Below are 8985 nucleotides of genomic sequence, written 5' to 3' on the forward strand. Positions count from 1 at the left end.
GCTCTGGGCACGATGCTGGGGGCACCCTGTGCAGCAGAGACCTCCATCCATCTCCTCACTGAACATCCAGCCAGACAGGGGTGTAGGAAAAAGCTTGCAAATAACAGTCTGAGCCTGGTGTCCTCGTGCTGGTTTTCAGATAACACAAAACATTTCTGGTATATGCAGATGCTAGAACTTTCCAGGAGCGTAACCTCGCTGGAGGCAGGGGTGGGATTGAGTTGCCAGAAACTCGTCCGTGTCTGCTCTGTCTTTTTAGGGGCTGCAGTCCACCCTGGGAAGAGCCCTGAGTGTTCACCGTACCTTCCGAGGTGGCTGATCTTGAAGCTTTACATTTTAACATACATATTTTATGATAAGTAGTTTTCCTTTCTGTTGACCTTTATAGCACAGTCAGGGCATAAAATTGATTTCTTATTAAATTACGCGTGTAGGTAAGTTCTGTTATTTCACTCTGGGGGTAACGTATCCTTGACGAATCGCCATGGCATGACACCGATGGGGTGTGGGTGGGACGGGAGGGAACCCCCCAAACCACGGTGAGTGGAAGGTGCTTGGGTCCCCCACAGAAGGAATCCTGCCTGGCAAAAACAACAATAAAGAAGAAAGGACACCACATTTACACACACTCAGATGAAATGCAATAAAAAAAGAGAGAGAGAGACGCATATACAGATATAAATGTGGATTTAAAAAATCAATACGTGTATTAGTCAGAGTTCTCCAGAGAAACAGAACCTACAGGAGGTGAATGTATAAAGAAAGAGATTTATTACAAAGACTTGGCTCCCATAGTAATGGAGGCCGGAGGTCGGAGGACTGCAGTCGGCAAGCTGGGGGCCCGGGAGAGCAGTGTGTGTGGTTCCGGTGAGAGCCCGCTGGCTCGACAGCCACGAAGAACAGATACGCCTGTTTGAGGCCAAAGGCCAGAAGAATGATGTCCTAGCGTGAAGGCAGTCAGGCAAGAGGGGCTCCCTCTTTCTAGGGGCACGTACAGCAGTTCTGCTTGTCCTGTCCTTCAACTGATTGGATGAGGCCCACCCACACCGGGGAGGGCCATCGGCTTCACTCTGATCTGTCTCACTCTGTTTCTACTTCAGAGGTTGACTGTATCTGAAACCCCCTTGCAGACACACCAGAGACATGTTTGACAACGATCTGGACATCCTGCGACCCAGCCACGTGGACACAGAAGTTTCACCATCCTGACGTGAAAAATCAAAGTCACGGGCTGTACGGATGCGGGGAGAAAAGCTTGTCTTCGTAGAGTCTGTGCAACTGCACAGCAAGACCACTGTTGTGCACCGCTGTGTCACTGAGCAACGTGGTGCTCTGACCAGGCTCGGCTCAAGAGTTTCTGGGGTTTCGTGCTCTGTGTGGAGAGTGCCAGGAAGCGTTTCCTCGGTAAGGAGACTGAAGACTGATTCTGCCTGTCAGGTGTTGCCCGCAGAGTCACATCTGATGCATTAAAATCCGTGGCTTTCCAAAAGTCCATGCTCCAGCCCCGTGGCCCAGCTGACGCTTCGCAGACGACACGGCCAGGTCATGGAGGCCATCGTGTGATCTGCGGAGCCCTTGGTGGCATCCCTGGCCCCCTCTCAGTGCCAGTCACCCTCTCCCCCAGCTGTGACAAACAAAAATGTCTCCAGACTCTGACATGTGTCCCCTGGGAGACAAACTCCTACCTGCCAAGTGGAGACCAGGTGCTAATAAGGCGACTGGACAGACCACGCAGCACTGGCTTCTGTATGAGCATAATGGGGCAACGGGCCATACGTGTGGTTAGGGACAAGCGGATATGCCACGGAGACTCTGCCCAGACACTCCCGAGCTCCCTCTGCGTGGACGGCCACACTCACACTGTCACCCCAGGCACCTTCATGGGGGTGTGGGCACGTGGGCTGCCCCCTTCCTGCGAGTGTGAGACGTCACACAACCCCACACCCCTGCATGCCAGGTGAAGAGTGAGGGACAGAGCTGTTTGACAAGGTCAGTTCTCAGAGCATGAAGAAACACAGCCCCTTAAACTCCCCTAACGACAGCCAGAGTAGAATCTGATGGGCACTCACACCCTCGGTGTGACAGATTTAAGACCCATGATTATAGCACAGTTTAATTAATTTAATCAATCAACCAATCAATTGGTTTTATTAATTAATATAGAATTAGATTCAAAAACAGCTTTAAAAGACCTTTACGTTCAAAAGAGTGAAGCAGGGATTCAGAAACAGACTTGGCTCCGGGGCACAGGGAAGGCGCTCCTTCTGTCCCTTCTGGAGCGAGACGTTCTCAGCACGTGCTACGGGAGCCTCTGACCAAGAACAGAGGCTTCCTCCGAGCCGTGCGCACAGCGTGAAGAAAGAGATCTTTCCCGAGGTGTGGCTGGGAGTTCCTCACGAGAGGCCTGGGGCTGTTGGGCCTGGGGCACCGAGGCCTCTGGGCTCAGCTCTCCCTCCGCTTCCTCCGCGCCCTCGAATTCCTCAGGGTCTGGTGCGGAGCCTTCGTATCTGGGAGACCCTGACTGTTAACGACTCTACCCGCCGGGGACTCACGGTTTGCCAGGCACTTGGCTCACGGATTTCTTGAGACGGTTTAATCCTCACAAGACCCGCATGAGTGTTGGGTCCGGCACCCCTTTCTCCAGCTGAGCACACAGCGGGGGGCCGTGCGCTGTGCCCAGGTGACATGGCCAGGGAGCGGGGAGACGCATGGGACCAGAGCACCGGGCCGCCGGGCTCAGCAGGGCTCACCTTTCCCAGCTGCCCGGTGCCCTCTCCGTTGCTCACTCCCCGTCATTTGCCATCCAGAGGTCTCCCCAACACGAGGCGGCTCACTTTGCCTTCCCGAGTCTACACAAAGGACTGCGGCCCAAACACCAGGCCTCACACCAGAGAGCCTCTGACATCTTCGCGGACGCATCCGGCTCTCGCCTTCCAAGTTCCTGAGCACCGAGCTTCCCGCTGTCTTCTGAAATGTGAGCCAGACTGCCCTGTGCAGCCACTCAGAACGCTCCAGCGGCCGAAAGTCGACTCCAGCGTAGGACGGAGACCATAACCTTCGTTTCTACCCTGAAAAGCTAGGAAAGCAAGAATTAAACCCAACACAATCAGAGAAAGGAAATAACAGAGATGAGAGTAGAAATCAATGAAATAGAATACAAACCACAGAAAAAATCCAAAAAGGCAAACGATTGTTTAAAATGTTCATGACTGGGGCACCTGGGTGGCTCAGCGGGTTAAAGTCCTGTCTTCAGCTCAGGTCATGATCTCAGGGTCCTGGGATGGAGCCCCACATTGGGCTCTCTGCTCCGCAGGGAGTCTGTTTCCCCCTTTCTCTCTGCCTGCCTCTCTGCCTGCTTGTGATCTCTGTCATCAAATAAATAAATAAAATCTTTAAAAAAAATAAATAAAATGTTCATTAATACTCTCTATGATAACAGAAACAAAGAAATTTAGAATGACCTGTGGAGAGAGAAGGGGGCCGGTCCCCACCAGGACTCTGCTGCCGTGAAATGAGAAAGGAATGTCACAAAGGACTTAGCGTCAATAAATTGCAAACACAGATGAAACGACGAACTCTTTAGGCATGAAACTCATCAAAACCTGTCCAAGAAGAGACATGGAAATAGACTTGGGCAGAAATACAGAACTCAAAAATCCCGTGTCCTTTAGAGAAACCGAATCTGGGTGCCCAGGTGGCTCCGGCGGTTAAGCGTCTGCATTTGGGTCATTATCCTGGAGTTTGGGGATCGAGTCCCTCGTCAGGCTTCCTGCTCAGTGGGGAGTCTGCTTCTCCCTCTCCTGCTCTTCCTGCTTGTGCTCTCTCTCTCTCTCTCCCCCCTCCACTGCTTCCTGTCAAATAATTGAATAAATAAAATCTTTTTAAAAATAAAAATGAATAAACTGAATCTGTCATTCAGGAAGTTTCCCCCAAAGGAAAGCCCAGGCTGGGCTATCACCCCCCAGCCCCCTCCACCTGCTATGGTCTCCCTGCCGCAGGTGGAGATTTGAACATGGCAGTGGAACACGCCCCAGGCCACCAATGCCCAATCTGTCATCAGTGATGTCACTCTCCGAGCCAGCCAGAGAGCCCATGACCAAGCTTACGATCCTCCTTTCGAATCTGTCTGCCGGGGTTGTTCTTGGTATCAACTGTCACAGGTAAGTGTCCCTAGATGGGAAACAGGCAGGAGATGTCTTGAGAAGTGGTTTCAGAACTCGCAGCTGTGGGAGAGCAAGGAGGCGGGGTAGATGGGGGGAGAAGCTGAGCTGGGGTGCATCACCCCAGGACCTCAGCCAAGCTCTGCAAAGCCCTTCCTCGTGACCCTCGTGAGTGCAAGCGGACGTCCTCCTGCGCTGGGTCACTGGGGGCAGGAGGGAGGAGGAGGAGATGGCGAGAGACCCAGCCCAGAGCTGCCACTACAGACACTGGCGGCACCCAGGGAATTAGTGCTTCGTTCCCTCGGGAAGACCTAGGCGGCGAGCCTCCACACCAGCTGCTACTGACACGCAGAAATCCAAGGCATTTTTCTACCAGAGCAACAAATCATACATGACAAAATATTTTTAAAATACCATTTATAATAGCTTCAGAAAACATAACATGCTAAGGCACGATTCAATTAAGGTGCGAGAACTCTACCCCCCAAACTGGAAAACATCGCAGACAGGTGACAGTAGACCCGAGTGCATGGGAAAATGCGGCGTGTTCATAGGAAGGCTCCATAGTTTGAGTCTCTCCAGACTGACCACAGCCCCCGCAACCTGTATAAAATCCCTAGCCTGCCTTTTTGTGAAGCTGAGATGCTGATTCTGGAGTGTAAGTGGAAATGCAAAGAACCTGGAAAGGCCAAAGAAATCGAAGAAGAAAAAAAATGCCGGAGGTCTTAATCGATCCCCCTCATGGTTTACTGTCCTGTAGTAAACAAGACCCTGCGGCATGTGCCTACAGGGCAAACTGAGTGATGGAAGAGGGTAGAGACCGGAAACAGCCCTGCCCATGTGGAGGGAATGGATTATTTTTTGACAAAAGTGCCAAGATAATTCCCTGGGGAAGATTCTTTACTGGTGCCCGCGCAGGAATAACTAGGTATAGACTCGCCATCATCCCCATCATCATGGCCACCATCACGTCAACCCTGGCCTCACACCGGGCACAAAAGTACCCGTGAGACGATCACGCGTAATCACGCACGCCGAAACTAGGAAAGTCCCGGAGCAAAGCAGCGGGGAGTAGCTGTGTGAGCCTGGGAGACGCGCCACCGATTTCCTCCACGACTCCGGAAAGTGTTACGGTAATGGATGAAGTGAGCTTCTTCACGATGAGGAACTTCTGCTCTTTGAATCATCGAGAAAGTGAGAAGGTGAACCCAAGACCGGTCCGGAAACACCCGCAGCACACGCATCTGAGGAAAAGCCTGTACAGATTTTAAAAAGAAATTTCTCTAAACCAATAATGAAGGGACAAATGGCTCAACTTATAAAAGTAGGCAAAGACTCCAAGTAGGGTTTTACAACAGGATTTGTAAATATGTCCGAGAAGAAGAAGCGTTTTACGAATGTCCGGTAACTATGGGACGTGGCGCTTGGAGGGGGACGGTCAGCGATCAGGGGAGGACGCGTACGGCGCGCCCGCACAAATGCCAGTCCCCACCTACGGGCCTGGCTCCTTTCCCTGGCGATGTGTGCCGCACCGTGGAGGGAGACAAAGTGGCAACCCCGCTGCGCGCAGCCGGGCAGGTTCCTGCAAATTGGAAGAGACTATCCCAGCACGAGCTCCTCGTTTTTACCTCAGAGAACTGAACTTCTATGCCCACGAAAGGGCTTGTTCTGTTCGTGGCTAAAACCTGGAAAAAAGCCAAACGTCAGCAGGTGAATGTACCACACGTGGAAACCGACACATCCACGGCACAGACCCACCCTCCGGGACTTGGGGCAGAGGGAAATCATGGGCAACGAGCTGTGTGGAAGATATCGGGTCAAAGAGGTGCCCGCTGTGGCGCCCCACGTGCACGGAGTTCTGGAACGAGGCTCCCCAGCCGGGACTCCGGGAACCAGACCCAGATTCTCCTGTGGCTGGGGTGGGGACTGCTCACGGCACGTTCCGGTCAGATGGACACGTGCTGGGTCTGGTCTGGGGTATATGTGTTTGCCCAAACTCACACAACAGCTCTCCTAAAATCTGTGTCTTCTATTGCATGTAAAGGACACCTCGGTCAAGTTGATTAAAGTATAGACATGTTAAGGTGACCGTTAATCACAAGTAAGATGTGGAATTTTCTAGAAGTTAAGGCTCTCCCCTCTGGAGCTGGGGTTCTTGCCCTGGCTTCCCTGTTCATCAGCTTGGCCACCACAGAGAAGCCACACAACGTCTCTCTGCCCATCTGCTTATCTGGAAAGTGGGCATGATGGTAACGCCCACTTCAGGGCGGGTTGCTTGTAGGACCCAGAGTGTTGCTACACTGAGGCCCATTCAGCTGGGACCGAGCTCATGCTGTGTTCTCAGGACCCATTCGATGCTGGCCTTTCGAAGGCTGTTGTGCTCATAGCACATCAGCAGGATTCAAAGCAATCGCAATGAACTTGGGGCCAGGTGACTGGAGTCTAGCCTCAATCCTGCTGACGGCCCTTGGGGCGGACTTAGGAAAGCTATGTGCCTCTGTCCCCCTCTTCCAGATGAGGTCGAACTGCAACCTTCATGGGCACTTTCCCCGCCGTTGCCTTGTCCTTACAACGCACCCGTCTCATTTGCGGGCCCCTCAAATTCACTTGTTCTTCTAAAACTTGCACTTCTCTAGCCTCATCCTAAGTTATCCTGAGAATCACATTATGGGTTTGACTTGTCAATTAACGCTTTTTTCTAAGGTACATCTAAGGAGTCGTTATTGGATCACTGGGAGGAAAACACCCAGCTGTCTGCTCACGGACTCCCCCAAACCACTCCGCGTGCCGCCAGCTGCTCGCTCCTTGACAGAGAGAGGCAGGGTGAGGCGTGGACCGCCTCCTGCTTGAGCCCCGGGACCCACAGCTTGGTTGCGCTGGGAGGGAGCAGCCCCTCCCCCACGCGGCATCTGGGTGGCGATGAGGACGGGGTTTCCGCGGGAGATGCTGGGCAGACGGAGGGGAGCAAGAACAGGGTGCGTGGATTTCCTATTCTGGACGCCGTGTCTTCTCCCCAAGATGTCTGTCACTGCCCAATGCTTCCGCTGCAAAGACTACGGACTCTCCCGGGACTTGATTGTTCACATTAATGCTCATCACCACACGCAGGTATGAAGTAAAAGCTAAATCCAATTGTCACCCAGACCACAAACGGAAAACTCCCTGGAATTTGTATGACCCGAGTGTGGCTGTGCCTTTGTTCGGCTGAGGAGTTCCCTCCCAAGGGTCAGGAGCACGGAGCGATCACGGCATCCAGAAGTGCTCGTTCCGGATTAAACACCCTCGCCCAGAGACAGGCACCCCTCGTTCCCAGACGCCGGCGTCCGCATGCACCTGACTGAACTCTGCGGTAAGCTCGAGAGCAACGTGGTGTGAGGCCGGGGAAGGGGTGAGGGCAGGCTCATTTGGAATGGAAGTTGGCAACCTTTTCCTCTAAGGAGGCAGGAGGTCAGTACTTTCATCTGCGCAGGCCACGGGGTCTGTGTCACGGGGCTTGCTCTGGAAGAGGCTTCAGACAGACCCTGTGCAAATGGGTGGGCACGGCCCCCTCCCGCTGCACTTGGGCACGGCCTTGGGACGCCACCCGGTGATCCTGGAGCACCCCCTGAGAGCCTGCTGCGTGCAGACGGACCTGAGCCTCAGGGGTCAGGGACCTGGTCCCCGAGGAGTCGAGTGGACGCCAGAACTGAGAGAGCAGAGCTTGCCTGTCTCAGCGACTGCCGACTTTGCTTTTCTGACCCAGTGCACGGACCTGTTCTCCACTCCAAACCACGAGCTCCGGGACACAGGGGCTGCGTCCCACTTCATCTCTGGACCCCCCAGCCCCCAGTTTGTAGCCCAGGGCTCCATGAAATGTTGTCCGTTCCCGATGAGACAGGACATCCTTGTCAATCCTGCAGACGAACAGTCAAGGAACAATCTCTTCTCGCTCTTCCGTGACCCCCAGATGGGATGCTCGTCCCGGCCCCCGCGAACACTGCTGCTTACATGCCACGGTGTCACCCTGCAGGGGAAGGTGCGACTCGTGAGATCAGGCCTCATGGACATACGCTGTCAGTCGGGTCTCCTCGGCTAACAAGCAGGGCCACGGCACAGACGACGCCGGAGACGCTGCTCGCCCTTCACACATGGCGACGGTGCGTAACGAGAACACAGGTGCCGAGGGAGTGCAGGGCCCCGGGGCCCGTAGCGGCTCCTGCGACAGAAGACCTTCAGCGCCACGTTTGCAGCCTTGACTTGCGGCTTTTCCAAAGGTGACTGGAGTGGAGAACTGCTTTTCGGGCAGAAGCAGAAAGGGGCTTCCAAACGCCTGCTGTCTTCTCTGGCACAGCTGGAATCGTGTCGTGACATTCCCAGTCTTTTAAAGGAAAAAACAAAGCAAAACAAAACCAAAACAAGCCCCCCCCACCGCCACACACAAACACACACACTAAGGAGCCAGCTGCCTAAGGCACGTCTCAGCATTGGTTTCTTGTCGAAACAAACACCCTGAAATACGTCCCCCCGACCTTCTCAAGGTCAGACATGGGGCTTGGACTGACCAGGACGGGGGGAGGGCTCCCACTCTGCGCCCCACGTGACTTTCATACGTCAGGTCAGCCCCAGTTTTGATTTAGCTCCTGCCTCGTGATTGAAACACGTGCTCGTGGGTCTGTCATTTTGGGGGAGAGCGTCCCTTATATGGAAAGGGCATCCTGGGGAGACTGGCTGTGAGCTCAGGGTCGTGGACAGTGGGGCAAGGGCCCACGTGGGCTCGTGCCCAGGATGGGGTGGAATACAGGTCACACTGAACACCTGTTAGGACTTAGAATAGCCTGAAACCGGG

The sequence above is a fragment of the Lutra lutra genome, chromosome 9 (genome assembly GCF_902655055.1).
Source record: "Lutra lutra chromosome 9, mLutLut1.2, whole genome shotgun sequence".
Lineage (NCBI taxonomy): Eukaryota > Metazoa > Chordata > Mammalia > Carnivora > Mustelidae > Lutra > Lutra lutra.